Source organism: Podarcis pityusensis, assembly GCF_964106645.2.
Source record: "Podarcis pityusensis genome assembly, chromosome: 3".
NCBI classification, from domain to species: Eukaryota; Metazoa; Chordata; class Lepidosauria; order Squamata; family Lacertidae; genus Podarcis; species Podarcis pityusensis.
Genome location: NC_138026.1, coordinates 41,976,695 through 41,993,952, shown reverse-complemented (window position 1 = coordinate 41,993,952; position 17,258 = coordinate 41,976,695). Strand labels below are relative to the sequence as shown.

Here is a 17,258-nt window from a genome sequence, read left to right as displayed (position 1 = left end):
ACAAAACTTACCTGCTAAGGTTTTTTTGGTTTTTTTAAAGCATACAATTATGCACGACTCTTTCTGGAAAACATTTTCATTGTTTTTGTGCCAGTTTGTTGTCTGGTCTAGGGCTGTTCTAAAAATCTTCCTCCTGCAGCAACAACCTAAATCAGGATCAGTACCAGGGTGCTTTTTCACTTGGGTATCAGCAAAAAAAATAAAAATGACAAAAAAATAGGTCAAAAGAAGACACAGATTTGCATCACGTCTGCAAATGCTGATTGATATGTATAGATGTATTTTTTTTAAAAAAATCACTTTAATTTATATGGCTATACAGTATATCACGCCATATAGCAAAAGGCTGACCCCGTGTTCTCATTGTTTACAGGAATCTTCAAGGCTTCTGCAGCTCTCCCTTCTTACAATTCTTCAATTTTAAACCAGATTTGGTCTGGGCAGCTCTTCAAACAGTCTAATCCAATTCTATGATTCTGTGGTTGCATAAGGTGCAAGGCATTCCAAGGATGCAAGTCTGGGCTCCTTTGGAAGAGTGGGACAGAAATTTAATAAATGAATAATTTTTTTATTATTATTACATTTATTTGTCAGCTGCTACAAAAGTGTCCCTAAGCGACTTACAAAAAAAATACATAACACATACAGAATTAAAAATACATTTTAAAAAAAGATAAATTAGCTGAACATGCTCTTCTTGCAATAACAAATCCTACCCCATCCTACTAAAGATGACCACCATCCATACAGGCTATAACCATACCCAACTCTTCAAATATATTACTGCGATCAGGGTTGGTAAGATGGAAGGAGTTAATTTCTCCCAGATGTGAACTCCTGGAGTACTTGCACTTTTAGTTAAAAAATATATATCCCCACCTTTCAGTGCAAGGAGCTTACAAATATTTCCACCAATATCAGTATCAAATAACTTAATAACAGTGGTGCAGTTGTGGGGTTTTTTTTAAGAAAAAAAATACTTCTTGCTCTTTTCCTTTTGCTAATGATATTTCAGTGATATAAATCTCACCCTTCCTATTATATTGTATAATTGCTTTAGTAGTATTATATTACATAACTTGTTTGTTCTTATTAGTTGTGCTCCAAAGAAGAAGTATATTTTGAAACATGTAGCGCTAAGGATATTTTGTATTTTTGTGCACCCTTGAGATTTCATCTCCTTCTTTCTTTCTTTCTTTCTTTCTTTCTTTCTTTCTTTCTTATCAGTGTTCTCAACTTCCCACCTCTGGTTTCTCTGCCAATAGTAGCAGGAGCAAAATAATTTATTAAAATAGGGACAAGTGCCTTTAGGCTTCTAATTTTACAGAAACCTTATTTATGGGATGAATTTATGTACTCACATTAACATAAATGTATGAGTCAGAATTCAGCCAAAGTTAAAGCACTTTTAAAGTTCCATTGAGTTCTGTAGAAGAAAATTAGGCAGTTGCTTAATTCTGCTGTTGACTTCGATGCAACTTTAAAAAGTTCCCCTTTGGCTAGGTCGTGACCACTCATTTCACGTTAAATATATCATCTATGTATATTATTAAACTGAAGTTTTAAATCCTGCCTTCATGCATTTTCACTGCTAAAGGATGTAAGACTGTAAACGTAAAGGTTGTGCACTGGATTTGTCTGAGGCCTGAGCAAAGCTAGGCATCTTCAGAGGGAACCAGGCATTGGACCAATAAGGTTCAAACGACCACAGATTGCTAAAGGTCAGGTTAGATGGAACAGGACAATCCGTGGCTGTGAGAGGGTGGGGCATCACGTAAGAAAGAGGCCCAGAAAACCCAGTGAAAAAGCCAATATCTACCTCTGATCCAGGGCTGGGCTGGCCATGCTGCAAACTGTGGCAGCTGCCTTAGGTGACAGAATCCGAGGTATACCACCACATCATCCTGTCATCCTGTCCCCCACTGCTGCCACTGAAGAAGTGAGATGTGCCTGTGGTGGCTTCCAGCTTCTGGCAAGATCTTGTGAGACCCATGCCTTTCACCGATCCACCCTAATGTCAGATGAGGACTGTCAGATGAGGACTGTGAAGGTTTCCACCATGGCAGGGTGTAAGGACCTACAAGAACCTCTCTGCCCTTGGAGAGGGAGATCTGTTTTATCCTATCACCTCTGGGACACCTACCCAGTGACCATATCATCATCATCATCATCATCAGTAGTAGTTGTAGTAGTAGTAGTACCCTGCCTGTCTGACTGGGTTGCCTCAGTATTTTGTCTGAGAGTTATGTACCAATCTCTTCCTCATGCTGGCAATCTAGTACTGGAAAAAGGGAGCTGTGTTTTGGAATGACATAGCTTATGAATTGTTTTTTTAAAAAAACTGTACAAAGTTTGTTTTATTTAGACCAATATGCTTATATTTCTTAGCTAATATAAGGTATACACATTCCACTCATTAAAACCAAAGCATGTGCACCATAATTTCGTTAATTGTCATGCAAATTCTAGGTGTAGCATCAGTTATTGGAAGAGCACTCATTAGTTCTGAGATGCACTGGAGCTACATTACTTCTTCAATTGCTGAAATTTTAAATGCAGAGCATCTGGTGTACGCTGAATTGACTTGCACTAACACAACATATCTTTCGCTGAATACTGCTTATTTACTTTAAATATTTTCTCTCCTTATCGCTTCCAGCATGACTGTAGCAATCTAATTGTTGTTACTTTTCATGAACTCAGGATATGCCCATCATATGGTGGAAAGCATGTATGTTTACGCTAAGGCAGGAGGGCAGAACCTCAGGCCTAAGGACCAAATGTGGCCTTTCAGGCCTATCTAGTCGGCCTTCGGGAGTCTCCTCAGAGCCCAAATCCCTTTCCAGACTGCACCCTTCACTAGGCTTCACTAGCCAATCATACAAAAGCCAGAGGCACATCAGTAGCTGTACCGAATTCTTGCCTCTAGCCACACTTGCCCCTGGTACGTCATCCCCAGAAGGTTGCTGTTGAGGGAATGCCACCTTCATGCTGAGAAAGGCTTCCCACTCCTGTGCTATTGGTGGGCAGAATGAAGACTGGGATCTACTATTAGGCCCTTGGGTTATTTGCATTAGATTGGCCAGGGTTTCCAACACTCAATTCTTTAATAACAGCATCAGCAAAATGACCTAAGCTTGGGTGCTGAAATGGAAAGCAGAAGTGGGCATTTGTGTGGATGGGCCCCTGGAATACTTTGGTTTTTGGTGTCCATGAAATCCACACATGTAATGTTTTCCTAGATTGTAAGCATGACTGTAACTATTTACATATAAACTTTCAGTCTTCTGTTGCTTATACAAAAAAAATCTGCTTGCTTCAAAAATGGCATCGTTTTCCTTCCACCTGAGGATAAGCAAGAGAATGTCTCCTCCCCCAACTCCTTCACTGTACAAAGCACTGTGTTTAGTCTACTCTGATTTCTGGTGCTTGACAGACTATGCAGACTTGTGCTCACACATGACATCTTGCCAGTCACACGGGTGCAATGAGCCACTAACAAAGCTGTCTCTTTCACTGCATTCTAATCAGATCACATCCCCCTTTCACCAACCTTGTCTGGCTGGTAGAACAGCTAGCCTCGGAATGTCGGGAATTGAAATTCAATTTGCTTCTGAAATATTCGACAGAGCCTCAGAGCCCTGCTGAGACTCAGAATAATGTACATTAATAGATGTATTGAGTCGGGTGGTTTTTTTTTTTTTTAAAGGGTAAGATTTCAGTTATAAAATTGGATGTCCTAATACTGTGAAGATACTGCCTCACAACAATGGGTCGGTGTATACAATGGCGGTGGCTTTGCCTTAGTGAAAACTGTTTCATGTAAGCAACAGCATCCATTTTTTTCCTGATTCTGCCACCCACCCCCTTCTGCTGCAGTCTGTTGCACCATCACCCATTCTGTTGCAGAGAGTTCTACAGTTCTCAGGAGTTTGGGGTGGGCAAAGTAGGAGGGATGAGTGAAAAACAGGGGCCCTAACTCACCCAAGTGGAAGTGTGTTCCCCTATGGCAGAGGTTCTCAACCTGTGGGTCCCCAGATGGCCTTGCTAGCTAGGGGTGATGGGAGTTGTAGTTCAACAACATCTGGGGACCCACAGGTTGAGAAAGGCTGCCCTAAGGCAAGCCTGGAGAACTTACTGCCCTCCAGATCTTTCTGGACTGCACGTTTTGTCACCCCTTACCTACTGGCCATGTGGCTGATGAGAGTCCAACAACATATGGAAGGCCACAGGTTGCTCAGCCGTTCCCTAAGGCAGGGGTTCCCAAACTTGGTTCTCTAGCTGTTTTTGGAATACAGTTCCCTGATCACTGGTCCGGCTAGCTAGGGATGATGGGAGTTGTTGTACAAAAACAGCTGGAGAACCAAGTTTGGGAACCCCTGCCTTAAGGCAAAGGCAGTGTTGGACACAACCCCACACTTTAGCTAAGCATTTCATCACAGAGGGGGAAATTGGAGGACAAAGTTAAAATAGCTTGTATGTGTGTCTTTAAGGTATGAGACAAGCAGAGGTGAGGGTGCGCCCTCCCTGTTGCAGGGAGGGGGAATGAATTGGACTGGTTGGAATCCTGCAACTTTTGGTAGGGAAACTTTCTCTTTTCCCACATGCCAAAGTCCCATTTGAGAGGGCTGAAGCCCTGCACAGGATCAGGAGTTTGGTTACGTTACAGATCCTGCTTGTCTAAGAGGAAATCTAACTGTGTTTCTCCAGTCAAGCAGAACTATGTATGAGGCACCTCTCCCCAGTATTAATTTTTATTCCTGCATGTGGTTCTCTTAAAGGAAGAAAAAAATGCTGCCCATTCCCAATTCAAATACCAGTAGGTGGAAATTTCCCTTTTTAAAAGTGTTTGAGGTGGGGTGGGGAGGGAAAACATCAAAACCAGCTTTGCAAAAGCTAGGTGAACAATGGAGTCCGACAATGTGCAATAACAGTACAGTTATAGATAAGGTCTCCAGATTGGAATTAATGACTTGGCACACAACTGAATGTAATTCCAGGAGGGGTTTGTGATTGTTCCTTATATTCGGCTGTATAATGATAGCTTTGAAACGGCTGTTCTCTGTCATTTTCTGATCTACAAAAGAAAGCAAAAAAGCCACAAAACAACCCCTGGTATCTACTATGATTATTTCATCCTGAAGCTAGCCTTCTCCTTTGTAATTATTGGAGTTTGTGACTAACACAGCATCCTGGAGCATATTTGGAGGAGAGGCAAAATCCAAGGCCAGCCTAACCATTAAGCAACTTTAGCTGGGGATTTAGAGCACTAGATTTATGCCGCAGCATATTTTCCTGTGCTTCCTTGAGATACCTGCTTCTGCAGCTTAAAGGTAGACAGAACAGAGGGTCTAATTATGTATTTGAACAAAACCAGAAAAAGTAAGAAAATAAGTGGGGGCATCATGGCTCAGCAACGGAGCACATGCTCTCTATGCAAAAGGTTATGAGTTCCATCCTCCACATCTCAAGCAAGGTTGAAAGAGACCCCAGTCTGAAACCCCCAGTGTAGTTTGGTAGACCAACAGTCTGATTCAGCATAAGGAAGCTTCCTATGTTCTGAAACAGCACATCGGTTGAGATGTCCAGTGAACCTTACCCTGAAATTCACAAACTGAGGTGAAAATGTGGAGAACATGAACTTAAGATTGAAAAAACGAGAAGCTGAAATTGACAGACACCTCCATCCCTATCTTATCAACAGGTAGCTGAGACTAAACCATACTGAGCACAATGGGACTTTCTTCCAAATAAACAGCAGAGGGTTCTACTGTAAGCTAGAATCCCCAGGTTCATGCTAGGAAAAGAAAAAGTAGCAGACACAATATCATAATAAAAGTGATATCTTTTAAAAAAACAACAACACCATGACGGTTTATTCCACAAAAAGTCAATTTAAAATATCTTCTATGCCAATTACTTTCCACACACACACATGTGCCAGTTAGTAATTGTCAGGGGTTCAGGGACAGAGGCACAGGGTAGGCAGGAGATGGAGAGCGATGGGGATGAATCCCAGGACAGCGAGGAAGAGGATGACAATGACTCAAGAGATTCCATGAGTCTTTCCAGCGAACCAGAGGATTCCCAGAAGGGGGCGCCGGTGGTCAAGGCCAGGGGAGCCCCAGGGGGGACGTGTCAGGAGCAGGGGGCCAGCGGGGGATCCCAAAGTGGCAGCTGGGCGTCAGGACCAGCCTCCCCGCCAGAGTGCAGCGAAGGGGGTGGAGGTTTCAGTGTATCAGGGGAAGCGGCTCCGGCAGCAGAGAAAGGAGGGAGGTCGGAGCAAGCCACCCTCCCGGAAGGGGAGGGGAGTAGTGAAGGGAGTAGTGTAGCTGTTAAAAGGAAGGTTAGAGGTTGGGCGCGCGCGCCAAGTTCAAATGTAGAGGCGCGCGGAAGTACAGGGAGCCCGGAGGAGGGGCCAGGTCCCAAAGCCCGCAGGAGGGGGCAAGAGCAGTCTGATTCCGCGTCAGGGGAATCCAGGAGGGGCGAAACCCCAGCGGGCAGAAAGACCCTGCGGAAAAGGAAAGAGAGAAAGAGGTGGAGCAGCGCAAGCTTCTTAAACTGGTGCAGGGGAGGGACGGATTCAGAGGGGACTTCAGCGGTCTAAGCCTAGCAGACATAGGGCTGCGCGCCTCGGATGTGAAGCAAACAATGAACTGCAATAAACACTTTTGTATATAAGAAGAGATAGGCGTTGGTCTTTTGTGAGCTGAGACTTGAGGCAGCCTTGACAGTAAGTCCCCTCTCCTGCACCGCAAAATTTTATTTTTTTTTGCAAAGCTCACGAAGTTTGGCAGACATGACTACTGAGGAGCAGATAACGACCCTGCAAAACGCAGTCGCTGAACTCTCCGTTGCAGTACGGGTCTCTCAGAAGACAGTTGCCGAAGCAGAAGTGCGATGCCAGGATCTGCAAGCCAGGTGGGATCAGGCGTGCAAACAGGGGTTCCCGGAGTCCAGATCAGAGGGAATCGGGCTCGGACGGAGAGGGGGCAATTTAGTAGCCCACTTCGATGGGAACCTGAAGCATTATCCCAATTTCAGAGCAGACGTCGTATACGCGCTGCATTTGCTTCGAAAAGACTTCAAAGATGAGGAGGAGAAAGTAGGCTTTATTGTGTCCCATTTGCATGGGGAAGCTAGAACCTGGTTACGCAATTTGTGGCGCGAAGATGGTCTTGCCCGCAGGGACTCTGACGAATTTATCAAAGCCATGGACGCTTGCTTCCAATCTACCGTTGACGTTGATGTGGCGCGCCAGGAGATGCATGGATTGCGGCAGGGCAAGGCTACAGTGCGTCAGTACCATTCTCGCTTTTTTGCATTGCTGAATGTGCTGGGCTGGGAAAAGGACTCCCTGGCAGTGAGAGACTTGTTCTGGGAGGGGCTTCATGGCTCAGTAAAAGATGAGCTGGCTAGGGGAGACAGACCTCAAACCCTAGCAGACGTCGTGCAGAGGGCACTCACGATAGGGGTGCGCCACGAAGAACGCCCTTGGCACAGTGAGGAGGGGCGTCACGTCCGCCCACCAGCTAGAGCGCCTCCTTTTCTTCCCAGGGACCTGGGACGTACAAATCCCTCGCCTATGCTGAAGGGAGGGGAGGAACCAATGGAGCTGGGTGGTGCAAAGGCTCAGACAGCTGCCGGAGCCTCAGCGTCCGGAGCAGTCAAGGCGAAGCCTCCTAGAGGGACCAGGAAGTGTTACATCTGTGACAGTGGACAGCACATGGCTAAAGAGTGTCCCCAGAGGCTTCAGAAGCACACTGCAGCCTTAGCAACAGTAACAGGGGAAGCGTTCCAAGGAGAACAGTTTCAGGGAAACGAGAATGCCTGGCTGGAAGCAGAGATGCTGGGGCTCCGCCAGGCAAGTCAGTGAAGCAGTCCCCAGCGCTTTTACAGCCTACAGACCCCTTACCACCCAAGCCAGTGGTGCAGCTCACTGCTACTCTCCAGCTACCTAATGGACTCACCCTGGAAGTCCCCATTACGATTGACTCAGGGAGCAACGCAGACTTCGTGGGGATGCAGTTCATCAAGCAGCATCGCATAGCGCTACTACCAGCCACGCTGCCTCTGAACGTCGTCACGGTAGATGGCAGGAAGTTGCTGGGTGGGCAAGTGGTACAACAGACGCCACCCATGCTGCTGAAAATTGGGAATCATCGCGAGGTCATCAGTTTCAATGTCACCCAACTGTCAGACACGCCTACAGTGTTAGGCATGAGTTGGCTGGATAGACACAGCCCATCCTTAGCGTGGTACCAGCGGCAGCTCACCTTTGGCTCGTCCTACTGCGCACAACATTGCATCCAGACCGGCCAGGAGGAGGAGGGCCAGGAGGAAGGGCAACAGTTGCATCTAGGCATGGTGCAGGCAGTGCCCCACAAGTACAAGGGGTTTTTGGAGGTCTTCTGCGAAAAGGAAGCTGACCAATTACCACCCCACCGGCCCTACGACTGTGCAATTGACCTCTTACCAGGGGCGACGCTGCCGACTGCGAAGCTGTATTCCATGTCTGAAGATGAGATGCAGGAACTCAGGGAGTTCATAGATCACAATTTGAAGCGGGGATTCATCCGAGAATCCAAGGCAGTGGGGGGCAGTCCTGTGTTTTTCGTGAAGAAGGAGGACACGCCCCAAAAAAGGCTCATTGTGGACTATAGGGCCATAAACTCGATGACAAAGCCCAAGGCCTTCCCCATGCCCAAGATTGACGACCTGCTCGCGACGGTGAGGAAGGGAAGGATCTTCACCAAGTTGGATCTACGCGGAGCATACAATCTAATACGCATGAGGGAAGGTGACGAGTGGAAGACGGCCATGTTCACGCCGCTGGGCACCTATGAATACAGAGTTATGCCGTTTGGTCTCCAAAATGGCTCCCACTGTTTCCAAGCATTCATGCACCACGTGCTAGCAGGACTCCTCTACAAGAAGTGCGTATGCTTCCTCGACGACATTCTGATCTTCTCAGAATCGCAGGAGACTCACGAGAGAGACGTAAAGGAGGTCCTGCAGAGGCTACGGGAGCACAGACTCTACGCCAAACTGGAGAAGTGCCAGTTCAACGTGACGGAGGTGGATTTCCTGGGCTACCGGCTGTCCGACAAGGGACTAGCCATGGACAGCGCCAAAGTCCGCGCGGTGTTGGACTGGAATAGCCCGCGCAATCGGAAGGAGGTCCAGAGGTTCGTCGGCTTCGCCAACTTTTACCGCAAGTTCATCAGGGGTTTCGCGAAAGAGACGGCAGCTATCACGGACACCCTCAGTTCCAAGAAGAAAAAGTTCACCTGGACGGACCAGGCGGAGCAGTCCTTCAGGAGACTTAAGAGTCTCTTCGCGTCCGAAGACCAGCTGCTACACGTGAATCCCGGCAGGCCCATGCGGGTTGAGACTGACGCATCTGACAGAGCAGTGGGGGCCGTCCTCTTGCAGGAAGATCCACAAGGGAACTGGATGCCCTGCGCTTTCTATTCCCGGAAGCTCAGCAAGTCGGAACAGAACTACACCATCTGGGACAGGGAGTTGTTGGCCATCCACGCGGCTTTCAAGGCGTGGCGGCACTTCCTCATCGGAGCCAAGCACACCGTGCAGGTCCGTACGGACCACAAGAACCTAGAGTATTGGCGCACGGCGAAGCTCCAGAGCCAGAGGCACATGAGATGGGCGGAGTTCTTTGCAGATTTCGATTTCCGGATAGAGTATATCCCGGGAGACAACAACGTCATAGCGGATGCGCTCTCCAGGAAACCGCAGTATCTCGAGGAAGCGGCACCAGTGGCAGCCAGGCACATTTTCGCACCGCAAGCGTGGGCGTGCGCTTCCGCCGCCGTGGACCTGGATGCGGTACGACGCGCGCTACAGACGGATCCGTTCGCACAATCCAAGATGGAGGAGGTGCGACGAGGGACAGCAAAGGACGGCGAATTCCAGATACGCGACGGCCTGCTGACCCGCAAAGGTGCTCTCTACGTGCCGGGAGACGATCTCCGCGCGAAGGTTTTACAGCAGTTACACGACGCACCCAGCGCGGGTCACTTCGGCAAAGAAAAGACGGCGGACTTAGTAGCCAGAGACTTTTGGTGGCCCCAGATGCGGGGAGAGGTCGCGGATTACGTCGCCAGGTGTGACACTTGTCAGAGGTCCAAGCCAGTGCACAAGAAGCCAGCGGGATTGCTAGAACCGCTGGAGACGCCACTACAGCCGTGGGAAAGGGTGGCGCTGGACTTTGTTACTGATCTGCCCAGTTCGCGGGGCAAGACGGCGGTGCTTGTGGTTGTAGATCTGTTCACCAAGATGGCGCACTTCATTCCTTGCGCGAAGGTGGCAACAGCGGAACAGACCGCCAAGCTGTTCATAGACCACGTGTTCCGGGTGCACGGCTTACCGCGGTCCATCCTGTCCGACCGGGGTCGCCAATTCATTTCCAGTTTCTGGCAGAAGCTCCTGGGCATCCTGAATGTCAAGATCAACTTAGCGTCGGCGAGACACCCGCAAACCAACGGCCAAGCGGAGAGGGTCAACGCCATCATGCAGCAGTACCTGCGATGTTACGCCAATCAAAAGCCTGCAACTTGGGTGGACTACTTACCGATGGCCGAGTTTGCCTACAACAACACGAAGCACGCGTCAACGGGGGTGACACCGTTCTTCGCCAACAATGGGCGACATCCCAGAACTTTCCCGGCGTTGGAGACAACGACGCAGGGGGAGTCGCAGGGAGCTGAGCATTTAGCAGCAGAATTGCAGGAGGTCCACGAGGAGCTACGACGGCACTTGGAACTAGCTAAACACGCCTACAAAGTGCAGGCAGACAGGCACAGGAGGGCAGGAGAAGACATCCAGGTGGGGGACTGGGTATGGTTAGCAGCCCAGGCGGTGCCGGCCAAGTCGTTAGCTAAGAAGAAGCTAGGACACAAACAGCTAGGGCCATACCAAGTTGAGGGCAGGATCAATCCCGTAGCTTTTCGGTTGACCCTCCCAGAAGATTCCCGAATGCACCCGGTCTTTCATAGGTCGGTGCTTACACCCTACAAGGCCCCACACAGATTTCAGAAGCCAGGGACGGCACCAGACCCACGTAGAAAGTCACCAGGGGGGGGGGGAGTCACCGAGGACCCCGACACTCAACGAGGTCACAGAAATTCTGGACTCGAGATGGGGGGAGGAGGGAGTGGAATACCTCCTCGCCAGGGAGGGTACCCCGGCCAGCGCCAACAGTTGGGTGCCAGATTATGCTCTGGAGGAACCTCTTCTTAAAGACGAGTTCCATGCACTCTTCCCACACAGGCCCATGCCAGCGGAGTATTTTGACGACTGGCTTTTTACGCCCACACTTTCAGGCAGCACCTTCCGGGGGTTCTCCTCCGCAGAGGAGACCACGCCGGAATCGAGCCCTCCAAGGGGATCGTGCTCGGGGGTGGACACGGACCGCTCTTATTGGTGGGACGATCAACCAGAAGTGGGGTGGCGAAGGGGGCCTTGGCAAGCAGCATCGCCTGAAGTAACAGGGGGAGGGAAGGCTTTGGATGTGTTGGGGGAGGACCCCGGTTTCGAGCACTCATACACTGAACTGGAAGCAGAGGAGATCGACGTCGACGAACTGTATCCAGCATCTACCCCCGCTACAACGGAGCTCCCGGAACCTGCGCCCGAGCAGCGGGAGGGGGGAAGGGGGGGCTTCGAGGGGGGGATGGATGTCAGGGGTTCAGGGACAGAGGCACAGGGTAGGCAGGAGATGGAGAGCGATGGGGATGAATCCCAGGACAGCGAGGAAGAGGATGACAATGACTCAAGAGATTCCATGAGTCTTTCCAGCGAATCAGAGGATTCCCAGAAGGGGGCGCCGGTGGTCAAGGCCAGGGGAGCCCCAGGGGGGACGTGTCAGGAGCAGGGGGCCAGCGGGGGATCCCAAAGTGGCAGCTGGGCGTCAGGACCAGCCTCCCCGCCAGAGTGCAGCGAAGGGGGTGGAGGTTTCAGTGTATCAGGGGAAGCGGCTCCGGCAGCAGAGAAAGGAGGGAGGTCGGAGCAAGCCACCCTCCCGGAAGGGGAGGGGAGTAGTGAAGGGAGTAGTGTAGCTGTTAAAAGGAAGGTTAGAGGTTGGGCGTGCGCGCCAAGTTCAAATGTAGAGGCGCGCGGAAGTACAGGGAGCCCGGAGGAGGGGCCAGGTCCCAAAGCCCGCAGGAGGGGGCAAGAGCAGTCTGATTCCGCGTCAGGGGAATCCAGGAGGGGCGAAACCCCAGCGGGCAGAAAGACCCTGCGGAAAAGGAAAGAGAGAAAGAGGTGGAGCAGCGCAAGCCTCTTAAACTGGTGCAGGGGAGGGACGGATTCAGAGGGGACTTCAGCGGTCTAAGCCTAGCAGACGTAGGGCTGCGCGCCTCGGATGTGAAGCAAACAATGAACTGCAATAAACACTTTTGTATATAAGAAGAGATAGGCGTTGGTCTTTTGTGAGCTGAGACTTGAGGCAGCCTTGACAGTAATAATCTAATTTCATGTTGTGTCACTCAGCTGAAGGAAAAATAAACAAACAAACCTGAAGCAAATTCAGAGATTCCTTACACAAAGAACTTTGGTTTTAACTACCAACATAATGAGCCCCCAAATTGGGATGCACGTCTTCCTACCCGTGCTCCTGTGTGAGATCATAGAGCCCAAAAGACACACTTTCTTGGGGTTGTGCTCAAACAGCGCTCAAAAACACACATTTTGGGATGCCATGCAAGATAGCGGCCCCCCAGAAGTGCTTTTTTGGGGGGAGAGAATGACCACCATGCTCTCAGGCAAAAAGCTAGGATGTCCCTTTTTCCCGGAACACTTGTGGGGTATGTGTTATTTTTTATTTAAAATACAAATGTAAAAGCTATTTGTATCAGTGACATATTACATAATCTTACTTCAGAAGTGACCTTTGCTTATGCAAACATATAATATAGCTCTTTGTGTCTTGTCAATAAGGAAATTTGGTTGCTAGGTCTGAACCTCAGTCAACTATGCTGTTATTAGGTCTGAGTGAAAACTATATTTGTAATGTAATCTCATTATTACTTTTTGTTACTTATCAGGTTGCTGGCCAATGATAACACCCTTGTAATAGTGCATAATGTCTTTCTGGTTTCACAAATATTCTTCCTTGCAATGATCAATTCATATATAAAAAAAGAAGAAGAATGGGGGAGGGGAATACCAAAGAAGAATAAGAATTAGATAATGATTCAACCAAAGTGAAGCACTTTTAGATCTCATTGAGCCCAAGAAAAGAGCTAAATACACGCTTAATTATACCCAGTTGAAAGCTGTAGGAGTTACACACTTTTAACTTTCACTGAATCAGGTCTAAGGTTAGGCCTAAAGTTCAAAGACTTGCTAATGCTAACTGACAAAGTTTAACATGGTTATGGGATGCAAACTGTCTTTGGTCCTGAGCAAAGCAATGGGGAGACTGAGTTGCATCTCCCTGCTGACTCTCATGAGATCTCACAAGATTACAATCACCCCGTGGGATCTCACTCGGTGGAGAAATGACTAAGGACTTTGCAGGCCTCACCCACAAGTCCTTGGAGCCATTTCCCCCATGAGCTTCCCACCCACCCTCAAGTTAGAGTCTCACTGAGCTATTGGGGTTGCTGGCTGACAGGGACAACAAGGGATTTCCCCCCATAAACCTCAACTGGTCCTTGTTTGGTGGGCTTTTCACCTTTCCCTCAGTGAAATCTGGCTTCCTTGTGTTAGGCATTGGGTTCATTTTATTAGAACTGTGTCCAGAAATGGGAAGAAGTAGGAAAGGGATCCCACATAAGGGGCCTAGGAGGGGGCTTAGCCATCACATGCCCTAAGCTCAGGTCAGGGCCCCTGCCTTGCTGGAATCTCCCACCTTGGTCACACAGCAAGACCCTAGATGCTTGGTTTACACCATAACAGGATTCAACACTGGCCAACTCCCAGGGAAAGGGTTGGGTAGTTCCAACCCAACAGAGGGTTGAGTGGAGTGAGCAACTGATCCTTGCCCTACTGCCATGCCAACCCTGCTTACCTGCTGCTAGTCAATAAAGATTTGGTCTGATTATCACCCAACACCTGATGTTCTGTGTCAGTTATTTTACCACTCTCAAAGGATCACAAAATGAGCCTGCCTGGGCAAATTTCCTTTTGTTTCCAGCTCTATAAAACTACAGTAGTTTATAAGATTGTTGAGTGAAACAAAGAGAATAACCTTGATTGCCTTCTCCCCAAAGGCTAGTTGTTATTGCTGATGTCATTTGTATTAGATGTGATTGTTCCTAACCATGGCTCCCTCCTGTTTCTTCCATTCTGCTTTCTCCCCCATATATATATGTGTGTATATGGAAATGTTTGTAAGGCATCCTTTTCCAATCTGCTGTGTATTCCTTAAAATTCAGTAAAGATTTGATCCCAGCATACACTGAAAATGCTGAATATATTTTGAACTTGAAAGCATTTCACATATATTTAATTCATAGAAAGAAATAGAGTTGTAAGCAGAATATGGGCAAACATATGTAAGCACGCAGTGTGGGGGTGGGTCTGGATAATTTATGTTCATTGCGCAGTTGTGTTAAGAGTCATCAGTTTAATGTGCATAAAGGTGGGGGAATGGATTGCACTGGCACAGTGTTTACAGCCTAGGAAATGGTAGTAAAAGGGAAATGATCAAACATGTTTTTCTCATTTGAGCAATAAAGAACTGGCGAGAGGGAAATTTATTTTATTTTTTTATAGTTCAAAATGGATAAATATTTGATGATCAACAAATCTAACATAACCTGGACTCTAAATATAGCCCAGAGGAAACTTGAAGCTTGCATATCAGCAAGCTTAATGTATGCATTAAAATCCTTAACTCTCAGGTTTCAACTGATTGAATGATTACAGACTAGCTGAAGGTCCATCAAGTGTGACAGGTGGGAGAAGGGAAGCAAGGGAGAATCTCCATTCTTTCATCAATTCCACTTCTCCTCGTACTCTTCCTTTCTTACCCATCCATCCATCCATCACTGAAAAGAAGTGTGGTTTTCCCAAACCTACCTCTGTTCCACAGTACCCCTGCAATCAATACCAACCAAGGTCTTCACAGCTCATCAGGGTATGCGTCGTCCTCCAACCAAGAAGATGTCTGGGGCATGGGAGGAGGAAGTGCTCTTTACTGACCATCTTCCCAAGAATTTGAATCTTGGAGGGTGAGCGGAGATGTTTCAGGAACACATCGCCATTTCCTGCATCCTGGTTCTGGGTCACCCACTGTTGGTGGTGGTCAGGTTTGGCTCCACTAGTGTAGTGCCTCTAGTGCAGCACTTTACATTTCCCCACAGGAATGGATGACAGCTATTCATGTGTAGGGGAGAAAGTAAAGTTGTGGATCAGTCTGCTTCCTGCCTATGGAAACCATGGAACCAAGGCTGCTTTGATCTGCATAGCCTCATCTTGTGTTCTGCTTCTTTGACATGTTACAGCAGGGTTGGGGAACCTTGGGCCTAGGAACCAAATGCAGTGCTCTAGGCTTCTGTATCTGGTCCTGAGATGAATTGTAATTTTATGGATCATTTCTAGTTTGCTATCATTAAAATTGTGACATACTTCAGGGGAAACACGTATTTGTTTGACACGTTTATAGTTGGTAGATTTAAAAAAAACCAAGAAAGTATAGTTCATCTGTTTATTTGTTCAAAATGTTTTTAATGTTTGGCATTTTGGCATTTTACTGTGTTTTTATATGCATTGGAAGCTGCCCTGAGTGGCTGGGGCAACCCAGTCTGATGGGTGGGGTATAATTATTATTGTTGTTGTTGTTAAATGGGAAGGGAAAAGGAAAGTGGTCCCTAATCCTGAAGGGTCTCTAATCTTTAAGGAAAGAAAGAAGCGTAAGCAGCTACATCAAGAGAAGAGATGTTTTATTGTTAGAACCTTATCAGAAGTAAGAGTGGAAAGCAAATTAATCTCACCCTTGGCGTAATAAAGACTGAGGGAGCTTGTTTGAGTTTCATATCACTGTAATTTGAGATACGCCTGACAAATGTTACACACTATCTTTTCTTAGGAAAAAAAATACATATCAGCTGTTTTGTAGTGTGTTGATTGCTAAGGTGTCATTTTGGATGGTGATATTTACCGGTGAAATTGAATATAAAGAGCAGAGCAGATAGATGCAAGGGGCAGGGAGAAGGAATCCTGTCAGGCTGCAACATTCCACCTGCAGAAAACTTAACAGTCCATTCTATGCAAGTCTAACCCAAATAAACACAGCCATTGTTGTTTTCGGGAAATCTGTTTACTCTCTGAAATGTTCTCGTGACCATTTTCCAAAACAATGCAAATTTTATTGGCCAGTTCTAAAGTGACAGTTTTCTGTCTACACCAGTGCAGTAAAATTGCATTATTTCATTAGCTGGTGCCAGAACAATTTTTACAGTAATATGACTCCCGGTGACAGACAAGAACTGAGTGATTATATTTAAGTGGAAAACAGTCAATTCCTCCAACCAAGGCTATATAAATTAGGGGAAATCCTTTGCCTTACTGGAAGAGAAATATTTCATCCTCCAGCTTTATTCCAGACTTAAATTCACTAGAAAGGAGACAAAATTCCCTGCTCAAACATCCTATATACTCTGTGGGTAAGCATGTAGAAATCCAGTGCAGGAGGACTTCCCTGTTTATTTCAGTTTGGTGTACCTCCATTATGCAGTCTTCTTTGTGTAGAGAGATCATTGATTTGGATGAGGGGATTTGTGTAGGTGGACTTGCTCCAGAGACCCAACAAAACCCCTCTACACAGATCCCTAAATCTGGGATCTGGACGTTGAATCAGAGCTAAAGGAAAATGTGAGCTAAAGGGTTTTTGTTTTGTTTTTCCAACTGCCTGGAATGCTTGGCACAATTGACTGACACTCTCCTCATCATCTTCACTTGGTACAGAAAATGAGATCAAAGCTAGAAATTCATTTAAAAAAAATGAATGTGTGCCGGTTCTGCATTTGAAAGCCTGATGTCTCCATTTTGGAAAATGCAGACATGAAGAACTGCAAATGGAATCCTTGGAAGAAATTATATTTAATTATCCACCTGAACACGGAAGGTTTCTTGTGCCATTACTTTTTATAAAAATGTCATTTCAGTAGTTCATCTGGTTCAGTCTACAGAGCAAAATAAAATTAGAGGGAATTGACTCGGTGATAGCTGCCCAGCTCCTGAGGGTAAACATACAAGAGGAATTGATGGGGTGGAGGCATTCCAAACAATGA

The 17,258-nt window shown here is 47.3% G+C and overlaps 1 long non-coding RNA gene across 2 annotated transcripts in view; it reads right to left on the bottom strand.

The window, feature by feature from the left end:
* Positions 1 to 463: 463 nt before the first annotated feature.
* LOC308473992 overlaps positions 464 to 17,258 on the bottom strand; it is a 30,220-nt gene continuing 13,425 nt past the window's right edge. Inside the window, exons 4-5 of one of the 2 annotated variants that reach the window (XR_013984443.1) lie at positions 1,362 to 1,426; positions 464 to 525 (exon numbers count right to left, since the gene is read on the bottom strand). This is a non-coding gene — a long non-coding RNA (uncharacterized lncRNA). The remainder of the gene's footprint in view (positions 526 to 1,361; positions 1,427 to 17,258) is intronic. The other variant, XR_013984444.1, reaches the window with a different exon arrangement.